The sequence below is a fragment of the Lynx rufus genome, unplaced genomic scaffold, assembly GCF_022079265.1.
Source record: "Lynx rufus isolate CCGP_SWC_20201006 ecotype Redwood Valley unplaced genomic scaffold, mLynRuf1.p SCAF_6, whole genome shotgun sequence".
NCBI lineage: Eukaryota > Metazoa > Chordata > Mammalia > Carnivora > Felidae > Lynx > Lynx rufus.
The window spans coordinates 66,344,375-66,368,462 of record NW_025814878.1 but is presented as its reverse complement, the minus strand read 5'-3'; the positions used below and the strand labels follow the sequence as shown (position 1 = coordinate 66,368,462).

Sequence of the window (24,088 nt, the reverse complement as noted above, 5' to 3'; positions counted from 1 at the left end):
TTTGGGAGGGGGGGGGGCGGGGAGCCATGTCTCAAAGTTACTAACTTGTGTATAATTGTCAAAGGCAGGAAGTGCCGGCCGGAATACCCACCAACTGGCGGTGTTCCTTGCCTTACCAAACAAACCGTCTTTCCCTTCGAGTTAAGCAGGGGTGATTGGAAGCATTTTATAAACTCGGTCCTGTAATAAGACCTGTAGTTACCAGAGTAAAGTATTAAACGTAAAGCTGGATAAGGGGAAATTAATTATAATGTAGCAGTTTGGTTTTAAACAATGCTATATTTGAACTGCAAGGTTGTGAGGTCGGGTGGGAGGTATATTTTAAAGAGTCAGTGGGAAATTTGGGAGGCAGCTCAGCCCCTGAATGCCTGGACTCTCTCAGTAAGATTCAGAATTCCCCCATAAAGAAAGATGGGCCAATGGCTATCTCTCTGAGAGCCTGAGTTAGGTAACACTCCTGGTCTACCTTGAAACCCTGTAAGGTCCACCTTACAACTACTGACCTTTTTGTGAGTGTATCACACCTCTTCTGACAGGACAAGATAAGATCCAGTTTCCTTACATACCAGAAGTCGGCCTAAATAGTGCCCAATTCTCTGCATACCATGCCCAGAGTGGTGAAGTGTTTGATCCTCCAAATCTCTACGGATGGAAAAGGTGAGCCTAATCTTGGGAGAATATCTCACTTCTCGGTATATTCTGACATGTGTGTAAGGGTGCTCCTATCTGGCTTCCCAGAAGTTGGCAAAATGTCAACGAGTGATAGTCGTTGTTTTGTGTGTTCTTGGTTTTTGGTTTTTGGGTTTTTTTTTTATCAATTCCCATTTTCCCTCGCTGGCAGGGACTAAGTTGGTATCACGTATGCTCGGCTTCCTTCCTCATTCTGGTGACCCCCCCCCCACCACCACCACCACCTCCACCTCCTGCCTGTACTTTACCAGCTACAGTACATAGAAGAAATTCAGAAGGAGATCATGGTGGGCTAAGCTTGGAGCAAAGAAGGAACATGAGTCACATCTCACATAGAAGTTGAGGTTCTAAGCTCAGGATATGGGGCCAAGGAAAACAAACTCAAAACTCTGTTCCACTGCTGAGCACCAAATGAAGTCACTGGCTGGCATTTAGGGTCATGTACAAAAAAGAGCGATCTTCAGACAACAGACCCACACTTTTCACAGCCAGTTTCTCCCCTCTAAGCTTCACATCTTCCTCGAGAGCATAAGTTCAGAAGCAGAACAATAAGTAGCCTCTCTCTCTCTTGCTTGCCTGCACAGGCCCAGGTAAGTTGATAGGAGTGGGTACAACGCGACTTCTTTGCAGTCAGATTCATAGCTGCCAACAGCTACTCTAATGTTGTAAGCCAAAAGAGGATGTACTGTGGAGCTTCTTATTTGCACAATCTCCCTCCAAGCCTGATAAGGTATTAGTAATTTTATGTTTTTAACTTTAAGTTCAGGCCTGTTATTAGTTTAATTGTGGGCAAGCAAATAGATATGTTGAAGTCCTAACCCTTAGTCCCTCAGAATTTGAACTTATTTGGACATAGGCTCTTTACAGAGGTAACCAAGTTAAAATTTGGTTATTAGAGTGGGCCCTAATTCAGTGGGACTGGCATCTTAGGATAAGGAGAAATCTGGACTTGAAGACAGGCTTACACAGAGGGGAAGATGATGTGAAGACACAGGGAGAAGACAGCCATGTGACTAGAGGAATGCATCTATAAGCCAAGGAATACCAAAGATGGCCAGCACATACCAAAAGCTAGAGGCAAGGAAAGATTCTCCTCTGGGGCTGTCAGAGAGGGCATGACCCTGCCTACAACTCGGTTTCAGACTTCTAGCCTCCAAAACTGTGCGGCAATCATTTGTTATTTTAAGCCACTCAGCTTTGGGTACTCTTTTGTAACAGCTCCAGGAAACTGATACAAGGACCCTAAAAACTTGGATCTGCCCTTGTTGCAACCCATGCTTTCTGGATCTTAAGCTCTTGAAGCCACTGTCCTCTGGACCAAAGTCCCTAACCTTAGTATAAATGCAGACAACTTTTCCCAATCCCTTTTAAAGGGAAATTTACCTGGCACACTCTTAGGGTTTTAGTGCCCAAAAGTCTGTTCTAAAGAACTCAGACATTCAGCCATTAGTACTAAATCACTGTTTGCTGTAAGAGCACTGAGATCTTCAAAGGCAGTATTAGGTATTTCTTCAGGTGGCAAGCATTAATTCAAGTATCTGCCAGCATCTCCATAGTCCTCACTGCCCAGGAATTTACCATCCCTGTTCCTGAGGTGGGATTCCATCCCCAGAAAATGCCCTTAGACCCAGAGGTTCATCTTCCAACAGAGGACTCTTCCACTGACAAAGCATCACAAACTGGGGGGCTTAAAACAACAGAAATTGATTCTCTCACAGTACTGGAGGCTAGACGTTCAAAAATCAAGGTGTTTGAAATCAAGGCTAACAGGGCCACCCTTTTTCCATAGCCTCTGGAGAAGTATCCTTCCCTGCCTCTTCCAGCCTCTGGTAGCCCCAGTCATTCCTTGGTTCCAACCTCTGCTTCTGTCTTCACATGGCCAACACCCCTCTGTGTCTGTCATCAAGATGACGTTCTCCTGGGGCACCTGGGTGGCTCAATCGGTTAAGCGTCCGACTTCGACTCAGGTCATGATCTCGTGGTCCGTGAGTTCAAGCCCTGCGTCGGGCTCTGCACTGACAGCTCAGAGCCTGGAGCCTGATTCGGATTCTGTGTCATCCTCTCTCTCTGACCCTCCCCTGTTCATGCTCTGTCTCTCTGTCTCAAAAATAAGTAAACATTAAAAAAAAATTTAAAAAAGAAAGATGACGTTCTCTTCTCTCTGTGTGGCTATGTCCTAATTTCCCTCTTCAAATGACCCCAGTCATATTGTAGTAGGGCCTAACCTATTCTAGTAAAACTTCATTTTAGCTTGATTCCATCTGCAAATACCCTATTTCCAAATAAGGTCACGTTCACAAGTACCAGAGTTTAGAAGTTCAATGTATCTTTTGAGACAATTCAACCCATAACACCCACCCTTACCTCTGGAAGCATGTCCAGGCTTGCAGAAACAAGCTTTTCTGAACCCAGGAATTTGACTGCTGTATGTTACAGGGGCTGAGGGCAGGCCACTCCAAGATCGGTCACTTTGGCATGAAGATTATTCTGAGCTGAAGGCAATTGAGACCTTGTGGATTCAAGAGAAACTTTTGTCTCTTCCTTAACTGCATGGAAGAATCTAAATTGGGGGGTCTTTCCCAGAATAAGGATAAACCTTATCTGAGTGACCCATCTCTATTGCAAGGCAAACATCTAATTACCAAACATCTCTTCGTCTTATTGCCCCATGGTGTGCATTCCTTTTCTTTGAAGTCCCAGACCCCTACCCCTTCTCTTTAGTTGGGGATGACCTCATTTTGCCTGACAGTCTTTGGAATTTCCACGTCTTTGAGGATTCCCTGTACGGACACTATTAAATTTTATTTTCTCCTGTTTATCTGTCTCATGTCAATTTGATTGTTAATCTAGCTAGAAGGACCTTGAAGGGGACAAGAATTCTTGCTCCCTGAAAATGTCTTCCTTTTTAAGAGTATCATGCAGTTTTTTAGAAAGTCAGAAACTGAGACAGAGACCTTAAAAATCACCTTCCATGTCCCTCCCTGGTTTTGTATATTGCTAGCAGCTGCAGAGAATGAAATATATGAGCAAACTCAAAATCACCGTCTCTTCCCACTTTCCACCAACAGTGCTACACCTGCTTGAAGAGTTTCAAGTCTGTAGTCTGTGCTTTCAAACTTAGTCTCCCCAGAGGCTCCAGGTATTTTCTCAGTGATCCAAGACTTCTAAAGCCAATTTCATGTCTACACATTGTTAAAAGATAAACTGAGGCATATTAAAAATGTTAAGAGAAGGGGCACCTGGGTGGCTCAGTCAGTTAAGCATCTGACTCTTGATTTCGGCTCAGATCATAATCTCATGGTTCATGAGATCAAGACCCAAGTCAGGCTCTGTGCTGACAGCTTGGATCCTGCTTGAGATCCTTTCTCTCTCTCTCTCTCTCTCTCTCTCTCTCTCTCTCTCTCTCTCTTTCTCTTTCTCTCTCTCTCTCTCTCAAATAAATAAGCTTTAAAAAAAAGAGTTCATTTGAACAAAAATCATTTTGAATTGGGGCTTGCTAAACTGGAAATGGTTTGAATCACTATGGGGACAGGAGCCAGGGGAAAGACTTATACAGAGAAGGTGTAGAAGCAAAGAAAATAAATTATATTTGGCTATACCTTAAAGCCTAGTTGGCTGTTTGGGATTAGTTGTCCTTAGCATTTTGATTTCATAACCTGGAGGCATTTACAGGCTTAGATTTTGGTTTGCTTACGTAGCCTGCCATGACATTAGAGCCACTTCAGTCTAATGGCCTCCTTGTTTAATTCATTCAACATCAATTCCCAAACAAGGACTCAATATGACAACTCCAGTTCCAGGGGTGTAAATACATGCCCAACCCTGAACAGGCTCCTACATAGAGAGATCTGATTCCCCACCCACACGTTTGTGCAAGAATATTACATCTCTATTTTCTATTAATCAACCTAATCTTAATTCTGAATCCCTTCCTACTAAATAGGTAGTGTGGGGGAGGAAAAATAATATTTCCTCTACTCTTCTGAGTTTTTAGCCATTATCTCCTGTAATAAGAGAGATTAACAAGAAAAACAAAGTTTATTAGTTTATTAATATGTATACATCAGGTATAGATGGGAGATACTCAGGGACACTTAGTAACACTTCCCACCAGAAGGCCCAAAACACCGCCTTGAATACCATCTTCAAGTAAAGACAAAAGAAAGATGTTGGGGGTGGGGGGTGGTAGTGTGCATTTATGTGGAGTGACCAGGGAAAGCAGAGTAAAATGTAAACTTTGTTATGCAGACTTAAGTGGCGCTTTCTCTGTTGATAAGTTTCTTATAATTTTAGAGTCATCTTTCTCTTCCGGGTACCAAAAGGGACACATGCTCACGAATGGGGGTTTCCTTTCCCCTATAAATGGTGAATTTCCCTTACACAACAGTAACTTCCACTCTTTTCAGAATTTCTTCTGTGTCTGCTGTTGCTCAAAAATAACCAGTTCAAAATAATCTTTCTTCCAAAGAGGTATTCTTCAGCAGGAAATGTTAGCACTGGCATTTGGGGGGGGGGGTTCCCCCACTTCTATGCCTAGAATTACATCTTCGTCCCAGGGGCTCAGACAATATATCCCCAGGCAAGGTTGGCTTCCTGCACTGACACTTGACATGACTCCTTCAGCTCTCTACTGATCATTGACCGTACTATGGGAGAAAGGGCATCTTTTGTGAGGCTGGAAGCCCTATTGCACAGGCCTTTTCTTTCTGAATGCACCTGTAGCTATTTCTCTCCGTGGCACTACAAGAGATCAGGGCCCAGTAACCAAAATCTAGAGTCTGGAGAAATATCCAATACTTTCCTTCACTAAGCAGACAGTCCCCCAGCAAGGATTAAATAAGTACATGTGACTGGATAATGTTTTGAGAAATTAACTTTTTTGGTTCAATGACAGAATGGACATATCTCATGAGAGAAGCATCAAAGATGATTCCAGTCTTCCTGTTCTACATAGGAAGGTCTCCAACTTTCTCACTAGCTCCAAGAATCCTAAGTCTATTATTTCAAATATAACAAGGAGCATTAAAAATTGTATATTGGATCATTTCTTCTGCATGATGATAAGTTGGACATATTTGAGTTAAAAAAAAGGAACTAGAATTCCCCATTTCTCTACAACCAAAAATTAAACTGTGTATGGCCACTAGATGGAGCTAAAAACCAGGTAATCAAGCCTTCTACTGTTTCATTGACCAAGAAAGTAGGTCAGTGAGTCAGGTTCTTCAATTACATTATGTGTGTGCCTGCTCCAAAGGTTGAATTTGGCCCTGGTTCACCAAATTCAGAATAACAGGTCAGTCTAACCTACAAGTGATTGAATAACAGTGACTAGCAGAGTGCCTCTGCTGTGCAGTTTACACAACTTTCTTCAATGGAAAATATAAAAGATTAGAAGGAAAAATAAGTAACTGCTTTCTAAACATTACTGTCAAGTCATGATGGTGTTCAGAGATATAAATAGCTATCTGTTTCTGTGTGCCATAAAAAAAAAAACTTACTTCTACTTTGAATTATGCAGAACATTGTCTGACTTTCCATTTAAGAATAATAAAATTTTATGTATGAATTATGCTTTACCTTGCACAAAATGTTCAGAGATTCTCCAATTTGTGTCAATCCTCACAGTTCCATAAGGTAGACATTGCTATCATCTCCAGTTTATAGATGAGGAAACAGGTTCAGAGAGGTTCAGTAACTTGCCCAAAGCCTCACAGCTTGGAAGCTAAAGACCTAGGCTGCGAGGTGCTGTGCCATGCTGGAACCTGCCAGAAGTCAGGAGACCTTTGTTCGTAATCCAAGCTCTGCCACCCATGCATATTAGGCTTTGAAGAGGGGAAATCACCCTTCAAGACCTGATTTGTTGTTTTCCCACTTGAAAATTATTAGATGGTCCCTAAGGCAAAGTGCCTTAAACTTAAATGCACTCAATCCCTTGGGATCTCTTTAAAATGTAGGCTCTGATTCATGAGGTCTGGGGCAGGGCTGAGATTCTGTATTTCTTTTCTTTTCTTTTTTTTTTTTTAATAAGATGGCAGCTTTATTATTTTTTAATTATTTTTTAATTTTTAATTTTTGAGACACAGAGAGAGAGAACATGAGCGGGGATGGGGCAGAGAGAGAGGGGGACACAGAATCCGAAGCAGGCTTCAGGCTCTGAACTGACAGCACAGAGCCAGACGTGGGGATCGAACCCACAAACCACGAGATCATGACGTGAGCTGAAGTCAGATGCTTAACCTACTGAGTTACCCAGATGCCCCAAATTTATAAAAAACATTTTCGCCTACATTAACTCATTTGATCCTACCAAAACTTGGTGAATTAGATAGGGAAGATATTTTCCCCATCACAGATGAAGAGACAAAGTCTCCAGAAAGGTTATGACAGACATACCCAGTGTCTCCTGACTCCAACTGCCAAGCACCTTTCACCGCACCACACCACTTCCCTACCCTACCTCATGGTTCAACATGCATATAAATCTATGAGCAAGGAGTGTGGCTGTGCTATAGATAAAGGAAGAAGAGAGAAAGACGTGGCATAAGCTTGGGATCACCTTATTAGGAGAAATGAACGAATGAGTAGTACATTGAGGCAGGTTGATGGCTAGGGAACATCTGAAATTTCTGGTGATGTATTTCAAAACGCCAGGTTTGGATTCCACAGAATGCTAACTTCAAAGGTCATTGACTCACTTATCGAATGGTTGTCTTTTTTTTTTTCTTTTAAGTTTACTTATTATTTTGAGAGAGAGAGAACACATGCATGCAAGCAGGGGAGGGGAAGAGAGAGAGAGAAAGAGAGAGAATCCTGAGCAGGGTCCTCATTGTCAGCACAGAGCCCGATACGGGGCTTCATCTCACGAATTGTGAGATCATGCAGAGCCGAAATCAAGATTTGGACACCTAACTGACTGAGCCACCCAAGCTCATAATGGTTATCTTCCATTGGGCCCTAGTTTTAGGCTCAGAAAAAGTATACTTTAAGTCTACTCTTTTCAGTTCATATTTCTACTGAATGCTGACTATGTGAGGAAATCCAGAGATTACAAAGATGAAGACCCATCATTGAACCATAAAAAGCTTATTATTTAGTAGGGAGGACTTATTATTTCCATTACTCATGTATCGATTCATTTAAAAATATGATGTAGCACCTTGCTATATGTCATGTACTATCCAAGGAGAACAGTGACAAATGAACACAGCAGGGCCCTGACCTCAATGACTTTACTTGGCCAGTACAGGATATGGAAAAAGTCAGCATAAGCGCCACAGGGGGGCGCTGTGGGGGGCTGCCCACCCTTCCACGAATCACAGAGAGGGATATCTGTCCCAATCTTGAAGAGTCAGGGGAAGCTTCCAAGAGGAAGTCACATAAGCTGAGCTGAGCTGGGGGTCTGGGGGACCATATGTGCAAAGGTCTAAAAGCAATGGTGTGTGGTAAATATTTAACAACCATCTCTCTGGGGATAGGCAAGCACGCCCTAATTTGTAGATTTTGCCAATGTCCTTGATATCAATACTCCCACCAAGGCAGACATTAAGCTCCCAACATGACATCCCTAAACATGGGTTTGGGAAGAAGTAAGTACTTCACAAGCAGGTACAAATCAGTTCTAGAGTACCACTGCCTAGAGGTGCAGGTACATGCTCTGAGGAACCCCAAGCAACTCTGTGGGGTGTGTGAGGCTTGGGCAGCAGGTAGGGGAGGTGAGTGCAGATAGAAGAGGGAATAGGGAGAGGAAGGCTGGAAAATGACCAAATGCCACTTCAGAGTTTGGAGGTGATCCCAAGGTAAATATGGAGTCATTGAATGGTTGTTGTTTTTTTAATGTTTATTTTTGAAACAGAGAGTGAGAGAGAGAGAGAGCACGTGTGCACGGATCTTCTGTTCCCCTCTGTCTCTCTGCCCCTCCCCAAACCCGATGTGGGGCTCAAACCCACAAACCGTGACATCATGACCTGAGCTGAAATCAAAGTCAAACACTTAACTGACTGAGCCACCCAGGTGCCCTTCACTGAATGGTTTTAAGAAGGGAGTGACCCCATTGAGAGTAATATAGAGAGAGTAATGGAGACAGAAGCCCGATTACAGTATTCTGCAGTGTGAATGAGAAGTGATAAAGTGGACAGAGTGGAGACAGTGAGTGCAGGCAATACCTATACTTGCCTGTGAAGCAAAAGGAGCAAGGAGCTAAGGCAGTAACTGTTGGAAGCGAAACTTGAAGCCAAAGGGTTTGATTCAGAGATTTGTTTTAATATAAAAAAAGATGATTACACTTCAGTGAATTACAATTCAATGAATATGACAAAAAGCCAGTGGAGAGAGAGATAAGGGGACAACTGATGGACTGCGCCCTCTGAGGACAGGGAAGGATAGGATCCCAGGTACAGGATAGAGTACAGGATAGAGTAATAGAAGTACCATTAAAGTACAATTTAAGAAATTACTTAAAAATAAAAAGAAATCTTAAAAAAATAAAATACAATAGAAGTACCATGAGATTTAACGTTTTATTCATGCTAAAAAAAAAAATCCAAAGTAGCACTTTGAAGGCAAGACCCTAGTCAGTTTTACTCAATGCAGTAGCCTCAGAACCTAGAATGATGGCTGGAAATACAGCAGGTATTTGCTGAGTGAATTAACTCATGAATGGATAAAAGTAACCATTATTTAGACACACTTTGAACCAGGACTGTGAAAGTTATTTTCACACATATTCTTTAATTCTTACAACAACACTTAAGAAGTAAATACTTATTTCCATTTTACAGATGAGAAAAGAGAAGCTCAGATTGAGAAATGAAAGAGTTCAGGACGTGCCATCCAAATTACATTGCTTGGGGCTATTGATTATTTGGAGCTGAAGGTATTTCAGAAACAGCAGATGCAGGAGGGTCTTTCTGATTACCCTTTTCTACCTAAAAACAAAACCATAAAATTTCCCATGAGAAAAGTACCCTCCCTGTACCGGGAAGAGAAAAACATCCTTATTACCAGAAGACTGGGAATTGACACAGAAATGGGTCTGTACAAACAAACTTACTAATAGCCCCTTTCTTCCACTGGCTTCCTTTTCATTTATCTCCTAGCCACTTTTCCACAATTTACTGCCCTTCACTGAACCCCTTTGTCGTATCATTTCGTCACAAATTTATGGTATCTTTGTCTAAAAGGTATAAATGCTTCCTGTTCTGGTCACTTCTTCCAGTCTTCATTTTCTTGTGAAAGCTCTCATGCACATGCAAAAATGTAATAAAATCTGTCCACTTTTCTCCTATGAACCAGTCTTGTATCAGTTTAGTTCTTAGGCCCACCTCCAGAACCTAAGAAAGGAGAGGGGAATTTTTCCTCCCACACAGAAACATAACCCATAACCACACAGCTAATGAGTGGCAGGCATGGGATTTGATCCAGGTCAATCTGATTCAAAATTGTGGTTTTACCAATGACTATGGAAAAAAAAAAAAGACTGTGATTTTAAGTGTCTGGATTCTAAATATTCAATAACTTTGTCAGATTACCATATTAGCAAATATTGATGCCTTAACCCACTCCAGACCAATTGAGTTGGAATCCTTGGAAGTGGGGGGCGCGTGAGTGGCTCAGTCAGTTAAGTGTCCAACTCTTGATTACAGCTCAGGTCATGATCTCACCATTTGTGAGATCAAGCCCCCCACCAAGCTCTGCACTGACAGCAGGGAGCCTGCTTGGGATTCTCTCTCTCCCTGTCTCTCTGCCCCTCCCCAGCTTGTGCACATGCTCGCTCTCTCTCTCTCTCAAAATAAATAAACTTAAAAAAAAAAAAAAAAAGAATCCCTGGAAGTGGGACCCAGATGTCCTATTTTAAAACTCTTGGGGCGCCTGGGTGGCGCAGTCGGTTAAGCGTCCGACTTCAGCCGGGTCACGATCTCGCGGTCCGTGAGTTCGAGCCCCGCGTCGGGCTCTGGGCTGATGGCTCAGAGCCTGGAGCCTGTTTCCAATTCTGCGTCTCCCTCTCTCTCTGCCCCTCCCCCGTTCATGCTCTGTCTCTCTCTGTCCCAAAAATAAATAAACGTTGAAAAAAAAAATAAAAAAAAAAATAAAACTCTTGTAGGTGGTTCTAATGTGCACAGAAGGTTGGGAACTGCTTCCTTGGGTCACTTTCTAATTTGAGGTTGTAGGTATCATCTACCTGTCATTTTATTTTGAGGCAACATCTCTGCAAGCCCACCAAAGCAAAGATTTCTTCTTCTTTTTCTTGGGTTACTAAAGTACCAGGCACACACAGTGAGTCTCTTGTAATTGGAAAGTATCAGCAATAACACCTATCCAATACCTTGTGGAGAAATACTAAATATTTGAAGTAAAAATTTAAAATATTTGAGAAAGGAAAAGGAAGACTTTTGCTTACTTGCATCAGCAGAATAAGTAGAAATGAGCTAATTATGGAGAGACAGAATAGCATTACAGTTAAGCATGCTGCCCTTGGAGCCACAAATCCCAGCTCTCATGGTCACTAACTGTATGTCCTTCAGCAAGTCTCTGAACCTCTCTGCTCACTGCTTTCCTCCCCTAGGAAATAGAGACGATGTCAGCAACTCCTTCACAGGATTGTTAAGAGAGTGAAATGAGCTAATATGTGTGAAGCACATGCAGCTCAGAAGCATTCTGGGTCATCTAGGGCTGTTATGCCTATCTTTCCCTGCTAGGGAAAGAGGATTTTGTCCGTTTTCTTGCCAACCATATCTCAAGTCCTAGAACAGGGCCTGCCACAATGCTGATTATTGTTGTCATTTTTGAAATTAGATAATTAAAACAAATGTTATGTGGTGTGTGCCATTTAAAAATAGTCATTGATTCTAAAGCTAAAAATATACCATTTGCTCATAAATCATGTTATGCCATCATACTTTCAAAGGAACTTGGTGAGCCACCATAAGATAAAGAAACTGAGGGGCTCCTGGGTGGCTCAGTCGTTTGAGTGTCTGACTCTTGATTTCAGCTCAGATCATGATCCCAGGTTTGGGTTGAGCCCTGAGTGGGGCTCTGCACTGAGTGTGGAGCCTGCTTGAAATTCTCTCTTTCTCTCCTTCCCCTCTCCCCTACTTGTGCTCCCTCTCTGTCTTTCTAAAAGAAAAACAATAAAGAAATTGAGAGCATCGTTTTAAAAATATGGTGAGACATAACTATAGAGAACAAATTGATGGTTACCAGAAGGGAGGTGGGTGGGGGGATGAGTTAAATAGGTGATGGGGATTAAGGAGTGCACTTGCTGTGATGAGCACCAGGTGATATATGGAAGTGTTGAATCACTATATAATACACCTGAAAGTAATATTACACTGTATGTTAACTAACTGGAATTTAAATAAAAACTTTAAAAATATATGGTGAGGGGCGCCTGGGTGGCTCAGTCGGTTAAGCGTCCGACTTCGGCTCAGGTCACGATCTCGCAGTCCGTGAGTTCGAGCCCCGCATCGGGCTCTGTGCTGACAGCTCAGAGCCTGGAGCCTGTTTCAGATTCTGTGTCTCCCTCTCTCTCTGACCCTCCCCCGTTCATGCTCTGTCTCTCTCTGTCCCAAAAATAAATAAACGTAAAAAAAAAATTTTTTTTTTAAATATATGGTGAGACAGTCAAACCTTAAATTTTACATATGTCATCATCCAAATATTTTTTAAATATTTATTTATTTATTTATTTATTTTAAGACAGAGAGAGTAAGCAGGGAAGGGGCAAAGAGAGAGAGAGAGGGTCCTAAGTAGACACTGCACTGTCAGAACAGAGCCTGACTCAGGGCTCTATCTCACCAACTGTGATCTGAGCCGAAATCAAGAACCAGAGGTTTAACCAACTGAGCCACCCAGGCGCCCTATCATCCAAATAATATTGACTTTCGGTTAGATTTAAAATATGCAAAAATGAAAAGCATTAAATAGGGGCGCCTGGGTGGCGCAGTCGGTTAAGCGTCCGACTTCAGCCAGGTCACGATCTCGCGGTCTGTGAGTTCGAGCCCCATGTCAGGCTCTGGGCTGATGGCTCAGAGCCTGGAGCCTGTTTCCGATTCTGTGTCTCCCTCTCTCTCTGCCCCTCCCCCGTTCATGCTCTGTCTCTCTCTGTCCCAAAAATAAATAAACGTTGAAAAAAAAAAATTTAAAAAAAAAAAAAAAAGAAAAGCATTAAATATTAAGATTATGGAATTTAGTGATTTTACCCTTTTCCTCAGATTTCTTTCACTATTATTCCACCATCATTTCTTTATCTGTTTTTCCTCCTGACAGCAAACTGAGAGCAACCTCATCTGCTCTTGAGAAAGAGAAAGAAAAGACAGGAACTAGTCCAACAGTTGAACTGCACTGAATAGTTTAATGCTACCCTTTTAACAGCTGGAAATTTTTCATGGAATGGTTCCAACCACTCCTCAACTTGGGAAAAAATCATTCAGGAACCTTCTGCCTTACAAGCAATTCATAACCCCTGGCAAAGTTGAATCTAAAAAATATACAACGTGCCTATGAGTCATCCTTAAAATACTTTTCTTCAATAAGCTTCTGTAATGGGGAAAAATTATCATTCCACACAAGCTTCTGAGACTTGTTACCACTTTGCAGATTGAATAACCCTTGGAGACAAGGCAATCTACCGGCTAGACAGCCTGGAAACAGCTTCCAGACCAATCAGCTGCTGGGAAACAGTTTTTGGCCCAATCACCCACCTGGAAACTGTACATGGACCACTCGCTGTCTTCTAAGAACCACTTCTCCTAAAATCTGCCACTGCTGCCTTGCAAACCAAACCAGAGAGAGAAAATACACCTGAATTATTTCTACACTGACCTTGTGAGTCCCAGCCCATCTGTGCCCTTTTGACAAGTGCTTCGAACTCCATGCCCCTCAGTGGAATTCATTCTGTATTGAATAATTTTTTGGCCAAGCCCTATCCCTTGTGGAAAGAGGTAAGGAATAAATACATTTAAGAATATATCATTTTGTACATTATAGCAGGGTTTTTTAATGTTATTTTATGGGTTTTTTTTCATTCAAACTAGGTGATTGCCAACCTTAGCTGCACATTGGAATCACCTGGGGAGCATTAAAAATCTTGATGCCCAGGCTTCACCCTGGACCAATTAAATCAGAATTTCTGTCATCAGTCTTTATTAAAGTTCCATAGATTATTCTAGTGTGTGTCAGGGAGCAAGAATGTCCTGTCCCCTTCAAGGTCTTTGTAGCTGGACTAAGAATCAAATTGACACGAGACAGATTAACAGGAGAAAATAAAATTTAATAGCATTCCTAGGGGGAATCCACTCAGACATGGAAATAAGGTATATATGTCGTTCTGAATTAAGGAGAAGGGAGTAGAAGTCTGGGATTTCAAAAGGAAAAAATGCAGTTCACAGGAAAATGAAAAGGAGTGCATGTTTGGTAAACAAATGTTTGCTGGGCCACTCAAAAACGAAGGGACACAGAGGACTTTGATCAAACAGGCCTTGCTGGATTCCTCCCTGTCTACCATATCTAGTTCCTAGTGTAAGGTAGTTCTTTATGGTGATAGCTCTCTTCTTGGAGCAGATCCTCTATCTAAATGCTTTTTAGGCAGTTGAGGGGGGAGGTAAAGAACTTTTCCTAAACCTGTTGGATTTCGATTGCTTTTTAACTCAAAATAATCTTCATGCCATAATGGCCTATGCTTGGGGCAGCCTACCTTTGGCCCCTACCTATGCATCTTAAGTTGAAAACAACTGCCTAACTAGATCTTAAGAACTTGCCAAAGGCAAGCAATTTCTTGCATTTTGCATTATCTCACTCTGCCCTGCCTAGACAGTTTTTCTGCCCAGCCCTGGCAATCAGTTGATAGTAAACACACAGGGAGTTTCAGCAAGGTGCCTGGGATCTGTGGTAAGATCAGGACTACATCACCCTCTGAGCTCAGTAAGGGAATATGGAATAGTTGTAAGAGCTTGTTATTGTGGACTCAGGTCTGTGTTTGAGGTTTATCTCTATCACCGTCTAACTCTCTGTCCTAAACTAAGTTAAATGTAAAATGGGGAAATGAAAGTATCTGTTTGAGAGGATGTCATGAAGATCACATTAGATAGTAAGAGTAAAGCACTTAGCCTGGCCCTGGGTACTTGCTCCATAAATAGCCAACTAAGAATAAACACAAAATTGTTGAGATGACCCACTTGCAAAAGTAATCCTTCCTAAGAGATGATTTGTAACATTAGCAGGGCTTAGAAAGTAACCTGCAGTGACAGTGTTCAAAGTGTATCCTCAGCCCTGTTATTTAACTCAACAGAAATGTAATCGAATCAACCCTCCTGTAACTTGAACATTTCAAGTAACATTATAGTAATGGAAGTGTCCTTGCCTGCACAGTCGATAAAAAGAAGAAGGGGCACCTGGATGGCTCAGTGGGTTAAGAGTCCAACTTCAGCTCAGGTCATGATCTCACAGTTGGTGAGTTTGAGCCCCGCACCGGGCTCTGTGCTGACAGCTCAGAACCTAGAGCCTCTATTTCTGCTCCTGTGCCGCTTGCGCTCTGTGGTGGGACTATTTTTATTCAAGCTTTTGGGAGACTCTCTTGGATTATTGGAATGATAAGAAAGAAACTGCAGTGCTAGTCCAGCTGCAGCTTGACTCTTTAGAATCAATAGCCATTTTGGATTCAGGAAATCCTTGGAGAATATCAAACCTTACCCTATTACAAAGCCTCCTGGATCTGGGAGTTAGAACTATACATATAGCAGCCTGGTCTTTTGTCCTTGAGAAACCTCCTCTCAAAACCCAGGACATAGTAGGAAAAACTTTTCAAAATCTAATTACATTTACATTTTAGTTTGTTAGGGCAGGAACTTCTGTTTTTAATTAACTTCTGCTGGTCTCCATCTGCATGCAGGACACACAGTGAACTTGATTCTTCCAGTATCTTCAAGAAGCCTTAGGAATAAATCAGTTATAGATCTATTAACTCTTTCAAGCTATACAGCTTCTGGCTCATGACATTTCACTTTGCACCTGCCTCTCCACCCCCAGCTAGGCATCTTACCAATATGTATCGCTGGTCATAAATGAAAATAGAAATTTCTTCTGCTATGGATATAAAGGGAGGGACTAAATCCGCTCTAAAAAATAGTCTTTTTTATATTCCCCAGAAAATAAACTATTATTTAATGATTCCAATTATTTTCTAAATGATGCCTTCATATCCTCAATGTAATTGCAGCCCTTTAATAAGCTTTATTTAATAAATAATACTCCTGAGGCTTGAGAGAGCTCATATAGGAGTTAACACGCATAATTTATTTCCCAGGGTATGGATAATATAGACTCAAAATTGTAATTTGTCATCAGTATATACTATGAGTATAACATACAGTGACAATTTTTTCTTTGTTAAAAACTTTTTAAATGTTTATTTATTTTTGAGAGAGAGAGAGACAGAGACAGAGATGGAGCACAAGTAGGGGAGGGGCAAAGAGAGAGGAAGACATAGAATCTGAAACAGGCTCAGCTCTGAGCTGTCAGCACAGAGCCCAATGCGGGGCTCAAACTCACAAACCTGTGAGATCATGACCTGAGCCAAAATCAGACACTAAACCAACTGAGCCACCCAGGAGCCCCTGACAATTTTTTCACATACATTCCTAGTTGTTTCATATACATCCCTAGTTGTTCCAGTCACATTTGTTGACATGACTGTCATTTTCCCCATTGAGTTTCCCTGGCACCTTTGTTGAAAATCAGTTAATTGTATATGTGTGAGTCTATTTCTGGATTCTATTGTGTTCCATTGATCTATTTACACCGATATTACACTGTCTTGATGACTGTAGAGCTTCTTAGTAATCTTGAAATCAGGTAGTAAAGTCTTCTGACATTGTCCTTTTTCAAGATCATTTTAGCTGTTCTGTATCCTTTGCAATTTCACATAAAGTTTACTACCAGCTTGTAAATTTCTTTTAAAATTATCCTGCTTGAATTTTGACTGGATGGCTGTAACTCTATAGATCAATTTACAGAGGGTAGGCATAATACAACTATGGAGGCTTCCAATTCATGAACGATTAACCACTCCATTTATTTAGACATTTATCCCTATAATATTTCATATTTTTACTGTACAGGTTTTGCACATTTTTTGTTAAATTGATTTATTCCTAAGTATTTTATATTTTTATTTTCTTGTAAATCATATTATCTTTCAGTTATATGTATGGCCCAGTAACATAAAATGTATCTTGGTGAATGTTCAATGTACACATTGAACAGGGGTGCCTGGGTGGCTCAGTCAGTTAAGCGTCTGACTTCAGCTCAGGTCATGATTTCATGGTTTGTGGGTTTGAGCCCCATGTCGGGCTTTGTGCTGACAGCACAGAGTCTGCTTGGGATTCTCTTTCTCCCTCTCTCTTTGCCCCTACCCTGCTTGCACTCTCTGTTTCAAAATAAATAAATAAACTTTATAAAAAAAATAAAATAAAATTATTGGATCATCTAAGTATGTCAGGTCAAATTGGTGAGAGTATTGCTTAAATCTTCTATATCCTTATTGTTATTTTGTCAGTTATTCTATCACATACTGATAAAAGAGTACTCAAATCTCCAAATATAATTACAGATTTATTTCTTTATTATCAATTTTTGCTTTTACATACTTTGAAGCTCTGCTATTAGGTGTATATACACTCAGGAATTTTACTTCTTCTTGATCAGTTGCCCCTTTTATTATTACAATACCATTCTTTATCCCTGGAAATACTCTTTTTCTTTAAATCTGTTTCCTCTGATATATAGAAATACTAGCTTTCTGACGTTCAGTGTTTGCATGGTATAGATTTTTTACTCTTTAATTTTCAAACTGTGTTTTTATATTTAAATGCATCTCTTGTAAATAGTATATAATTGGGTCATGCTTTTTATCCATGCTGATAATCGCTGTCTTTTTATCGGACTATTTATTCTGCTTGTATTTAGTATAATTACATTAAAACATTATCATACAAAATACATATAAAGAATTACTAAAGATTAAAAATAAAAAGGCTGGGGGGCGCCTGAGTGGCTCACTTGGTTAAGCATCCAACTTTGGCTCAGGTCATGATTTCCCAGCTTGTGAGTTAGAGCTCCGCGTTGTGCTCTGTGCTGACAGCTCAGAGCCTAGACCCTGGCAGGTTCTGTATCTCCCTCGCTGTCTGTCCCTCCCCCATTTGCACTCTGTATCTCTCTCAAAAATAAATAAATAATTTAAAAATGGTAATAAATAAATAAATAAATAAAATAATAAAAATAAAAAGGCTGGGGCACCTGACTGGCTCAGGGTCTTAATCTCAGGGTCATGAGTTCAGGCCCCACATTGTGAGTGGAGCCTAGTGAGAATAAAATTTAAATATTAAATAAATAAATAGGCAAACACTCCAGATATATATATATATGTCAAGGCATAGGGAAATATGTTGCAGGTGTATTTAAGTCTACCCCTTCATTATTTATTTCTTATTTGTCCCCTCTCTTCTTTGTTCCTCCTTTTTGGTCTTCTTTTGGATTGAGTATTTTTTGTATTCCAGCCTATCTCCTCTATTGGCTTTTTTCTAACATTTTTAAAGTGATTGCTAAAGATTACAATATGCATCCTTAATTCATCACAGTCTACCTCGAATTGATATTATACCACTTCATGTAGAATGTAAGAGTCTTATAACAGTACACGGTGACAATTTTTGATAAAAGTTGTATCTTGTTTGAAACTTCAGATTTATATATGTGTATTTATTTATTTATTTATTTATTTATTTATTTATTTATTTATCAAAACTCATTAAATAGAACATTTAGGATGTTTGCGTTTCACTGTATATGACTTTTACCACACACACACACACACAAAAGGAAACATAAAGAAACATTAAGCTCTAGTTAATGATATGCATACTGACATGTCAAGGGATGAAGTTTACTGATGTCTGCAACTTCTTTGATACACATTAAAAGATAAGATGAATTGATGAATGCCAAGAAGAATGGCTAGATGGATAAATACGTGACAAAACAAATATAATAAAACATTAATTGCAGAGTGTAGATAATTCTTTCAATTTTCCTCTTTCTTTAAAAATGTTCATAATAAAATGTTTGATAAAAAAGCCACTATTCTGGGGTGCCTGGGTGACTCAGTCAGTTAAGCGTCTGACTTCGGCTCAGGTCATGATCTCATGGTTTATGGGTTTGAGCCCTGCACCAGGCTCTGCCCTGACAGTGAGGATCCTGTTTGGGATTCTTTTTCTCCCTCTATCTCTGCTCCTTCCCTGCTCGTGCTGACTCTCTCTCAATATAAATAAATAAACTTTTTAGAAAAGCCCCTCTTCTAATGTGACATGAAAATTAAAATCTAATTTGTTTTGTAATGTCAATTAATTATATAATGAAACCTTAAGGACAGAAAAAATTATGCACATAAATTTTGTTGTGGTGATGACCTTAAAGCTCTATCTCAGTAACTCCTTGACCTTCTTAATTCCAGACCTGGCCTGAATCCTAAATTCAGCACTGTCTGCAAGGCTGCACAAGATCTCACCTTTGTGTGCATTTCCAGCCTCCTCCAGCAGTCCTCTTCCCCTGGCTCTCTGCCCACCAGGCATATGAGACTTTCAGTTCCCTGAATGCCCTGGGCTCCTGCTTGCCTGAGGCCCCAAGGCCTCCACCGAAACAGTTTCCTTGCCTGGAGTACCACCCTGCAACACCCTCTCCTTCTTTTCAGAAAGTCATGCTCATTACTCACTCAGGTTTCAACAGAAATATCATTTCCCCGATGAAATAGTCCCTCATCTCCCAAAGTAGGTCAGGTTCCTATCCTGGAGGAACCCTGGGAAAGCACCTCACAGGGTCTGAGTTGCTCTGAAGCCAGCACAGAACCATGGAATTTCCCTCTTAAAGATAGCAGATGTCCTTAACAGGTCCTGACCTTTGTAACTTGTCCTTAAGTAAGTCACTCCCCTGCTCAGAAATCGGGAGGAGTATGTGTAACCTCTAAAAATCCCTGACTTAAAAGCCAGTTTTGGTTTAGAAATAATGCTGGCTTGCTTTTTATGTTACATAAGAAGAGCAGTGTGCCCCCTCAGTGCCCTAAATGAGGTAAGAGAGCCGTGATTGGAAGTTAGCCGAAAACCCAGAGCTTCTGCCCTCAGGAAGCGATGCGACAGAGGCAGAACAAGATGGAACGAAGATGAGACTAAAGGCAGGAAAACCACTTATGAGACCACTGCAAATAACCAAAGGCCTGAATTAAAGCAATGAATGCTTTCATTCATGGAAAAAGAGAGAAGGTGACAGATTGGAGGAGAAGGATATATTGGTCTTTGCCACAGCACATGGCATATGTGGAGGGTGAGTGAAGAGTATTTGGGTAAGAGGATGGATTTGGGGACTCCTCTTTTGTCCTCAGTCACCACAGCTTTGGGATGCCAGTACAGTAAGTCCTAAGCTGAATGACATTTAGGTCTCTACATAGCATCTCCCACAAGCACCATAACCCCAAATGTCCAAACTGATAAATGTTTATGATCTATAATATTAAGCAATGAAAATAACACTGATTAGGGGCCCCTGGATGGCTCAGTCAGTTGAGCGTCCGACTTCAGGTCATGATCTCAAGGTTTGTGGGTTCAAGCCCTGCATCGGGCTCGCTGCTGTCAGCACAGAGCCCACTTCAGATCCTCTGTTCCCCTCTCTCTCTGTGCCTGCCCCCCTCTCAAAAATAAATAAATGCTTTAAAAAAATGATAACAGAATAAATTTATTAAAAGTTCTGGTTTTCTGGAAGTACCCTCCACAATATATCTCCTATGTCAACTCTTTTTTAAAAATAAGACTAAGAACAATTTCTCAGAAAGCATCATTTTGTATTATAACAGAAATCTATTCTTTTGATAATGTTAGTTGAAGTAGCCACTGAGAAACAATCAATTTTAAAAAGAACATAGAGTACTTCTACAAAGATTTATTACCGATATGGATTTCTTTTTTTAACTTAATGACTCACCAGCAAAATCCTTTAGAATTGGAAGGCTCTGTACTTTGCAAGATTGCCAAATTGTCACTGATTTATTCCCCTAAGTGTAATTTGAAAGAACCTGCTGTGTAAATCTGAATACTGTAAACCTGTAAACCATGAATCTTTTCAAATCTACTTTTCCTATTAATGGTACCTAATGCCTGAGATAGAATCACAAATTGGGAGGAATCTGGGCCTATTACTGTGCTAAACTTCTGTGCAAAAACAAAGAAATAAACAAAAACTGAAAAAGAAAGGGAGAGAGAGAGAGAGAGAGAATTTATTAGTCCGTGTTCCTGAAAAGGCCAGGGCCCAGTTCACTTAAACTATGGCTACATCCAAGGCTTCAAATGATATCCAGGAATTTCCCTACCTCCCCTCTTAGCTCCGCCTTCCTCTTGGTTGGCGTCACTTTCAGACAGCTTCTGAAGGTTCTGGGCTTACCTCTTCCCAGACTAAAGTCCTATAGAAAAGAGAGTTCCTTTCTCTCTCTGAGTGAAGAGTCAGTGTTCCAGGATGGTGTCAGCATCAGTCTGGGGCACACTTAAATTAGGATAATTAAAAAATAATTTATTTTCATGTTTTATTTACAAAAGCTGATTCTTGGCACTTCCTCCCAAGTCTGTGTTCAGTGATTTCACACTAGTAGCTTACAGTGGGCCACGATGGGAATATTTACACTAAGCAATTGGCAAATGCTACAGATTAAGGCTCTTTCCCTCCTCCCCCCTCCCCCCCCCCAACCCTGGCCATTTACTAGCACACCAGTGAACTATTTGCAAAAGTGTAGGAAAGGTGTAAAGTTCTTGCAAGGACCCAGGACTAATAGCAGCAGAGGTCCAAAGGAACCAGGGGAGAGACTTTAACCAGACTCCAGAAGGAGAGAAGAGCAGTGACCTTTAATTAAGGGACATGGGCAGTCTGAAGGGGGTATCACAGGAAAGGAGCTGAAAGATAAATATCCTGACCACTTTCTGCACCAAAGTGGGCGACAATGTTTTATAGATTCTGGAAAGAAAAAGTGAAAATGACATAATCAATTGTTAATTAATATTATGAGGATGTGGAGTATTAGCTTCCAATTTATTTGCCTAATGCTAAAATGTCCAGTGCTAACTTTGGAAAGTCCCCATGCTTTTCTTGCTGGAAACTCCCATGGCCATACAGTTCAGAGAGCCAGTCTCATTCTCCTCACATGGACTTCCTGTGTCTACTGGTTTCAGATTCACTTTTATATACAAGCCTGAGAATTGCCATTGAACTAAGAATTTAGTATGTGAAAAATGGTGTTTCAAAACAGCAGAGGAAAAGATAAAGGGTTCAATAAATAACATTGGGACAATGGTCTAGTCATTTGGAAAATATAATAAAATTAGTTCCCTATCTCATACCAAGATCATATGTTTCTGATCTTAGCAGGAGAGAAAGCCTTAAGTAAAATACGAAAAGCAAAAACCATAAAGTAATGACTAGGTAGGAAATATTTGCATATGCAGATAGATATGGATACTACATAGATATTTATATAGGTATTTATCAAACAAAATATATATAAAGAACTACTAAAAATAAAATGTAAAACGGCTGGGGCGCCTGACTGGCTCAGGGTCTTAATCTCAGGGTCATGAGTTCAAGCCCCACATTGTGAGTGGAGCCTAGTGAGAATAAAATTTAAAAATTAAATAAATAGGCAAACACTCGAATAGAAAAGAGCGGGAAAGAGTATAAAAAAGCAATCCTAAGAAAAGATGTCCAATTTCCTTAGTAGTTAATTATGGAAATAAGAATCCACTTTACACCTATTTGCTTTGCAAAAACTAAGGATTTGTTATATCAAATGTTATGTCAAATGTGTGTGTGTGTGTGTGTGTGTGTGTGTGTGTGTGTGTGTGTGTGTGAAGGCATAAGGAAATGGATACCCACTCACTGCCAGAGGAAGTATAAACTATTATGACCACTTCAGCAACAATCTGACAGTACTTTTAAAATTCAAATGTGTATATCTTGGGGTACCTTCTGGCTCAGTCGATACAGCATGATCTCAGCGTCATGAGTTTAAGCCCCCATGTTGGGCATGGAACTTACTTTAAAAAAAAAAAAATTATAAAAAAATAAATAGGACGGTGACTGTCTGCCGGCTGCTGGGCGGGAGCGGCCCGTAGGCGCTGAGCCTGCCCCGGGGCGCCAGGCGTCTAGGGGTGCGGACCTCACCCACCGGAGAGAAGATTACGCACACCGGGCAGGTTTATGATGATAAGGACTATAGGAAAATTCGATTTGTAGGTCGAAAGAAAGAGGTGAATGAAAACTTTGTCATTGATTTCATTGCTGAGCAGCCTGTGAGTGGAGCTGGCAGTCCTGTGGTCGCGTGTGATAGCGGCGGGGGGCGGGGTGCTTTTGCCACCCGGAACTGTACATAAACCTGGACAAAGAAACAAAAACCGGGACGTGCGGCTATTGTGGACGGCAGTTCAGACAGCAGCAGATCACTAGGGCAGCCGAGCTCTGCACTCGGCTCCGCGTTAACACCGGAGCAGCCAAGGGCCTAGTGCTGTGCGCCGCCGTCTGAATAAAGGGCGTTGTGACCCAGGGGGGGGAAAAGGAAGAAAGAAACTGCGCACTTCAGTGGTTTTTTATATATTCATAGAGGTGTGCAACCATGACCACTATGTAATTTTAGAACATTTTCATCACCCCAAAAAGAAATATCCATCACGTACCCTCCCCCAACCCTAGGCAACCACGTATCTAGTTTCTATCTCTTAGATTCCTTTTCCTGGACATTTCATACACATAGAATCACACAATATATTTTTTTTTTTTTTTTGGTGTGTGTGACTGGCTTTATTCATTTAGCATAATGTTTTTAAGGTTCATCTATGTTGTAACATATATCAGCACTCCATTCCTTTTTATATATTTTATTATATGGCTATACCACATTTTTTAATTCATTATCCATTAACAGACCTTTAGATTATTTTTACCTTTTGGCCACTGTAATTAATGCTGCCCTGAACATTTGTGTACATGTTTTTGTGTGGACATATGTTTTTGTTTCCCTTGGGTATATACCTAGGAGTGAAATTCCTGGGTCATAAGATCATATGATAACCGTCTGTTTAATATTGTGAGCTGACATAGTGTTTTTCAAAACAACTGCACCATTTTACATTCCCACCACATTACTGTTCTATTGGTCTATTGTTTCCTTTTTTTAAAACCACCTCAAAAAAAGTTTATGTGTATATTTGTGTGTGTGTGTGTGTGTACGTGTACAAAGATCAAAAGAGCAAAATCCTAGTTGAGTATCAGGTTGGGAAGTCCCCCTGGGCTAAGGAGGAGAAGAGAGAGTAACTAGAACCTG

The 24,088-nt window shown here is 40.8% G+C and overlaps 1 long non-coding RNA gene and 1 pseudogene across 1 annotated transcript; both read left to right on the top strand.

Annotated features, from left to right (window-relative positions):
* Nucleotides 1–540: 540 nt before the first annotated feature.
* On the top strand, nt 541–20,326 carry LOC124528974 (uncharacterized). Its single transcript, XR_006966259.1, has 3 exons — nt 541–657; nt 12,955–13,628; nt 19,193–20,326. It is a non-coding gene; the product is annotated as an uncharacterized LOC124528974 (long non-coding RNA).
* A 2,512-nt stretch (nt 20,327–22,838) lies between these two features.
* On the top strand, nt 22,839–23,382 carry LOC124528972 (NADH dehydrogenase [ubiquinone] iron-sulfur protein 6, mitochondrial-like; annotated as a pseudogene).
* Nucleotides 23,383–24,088: the final 706 nt, after the last annotated feature.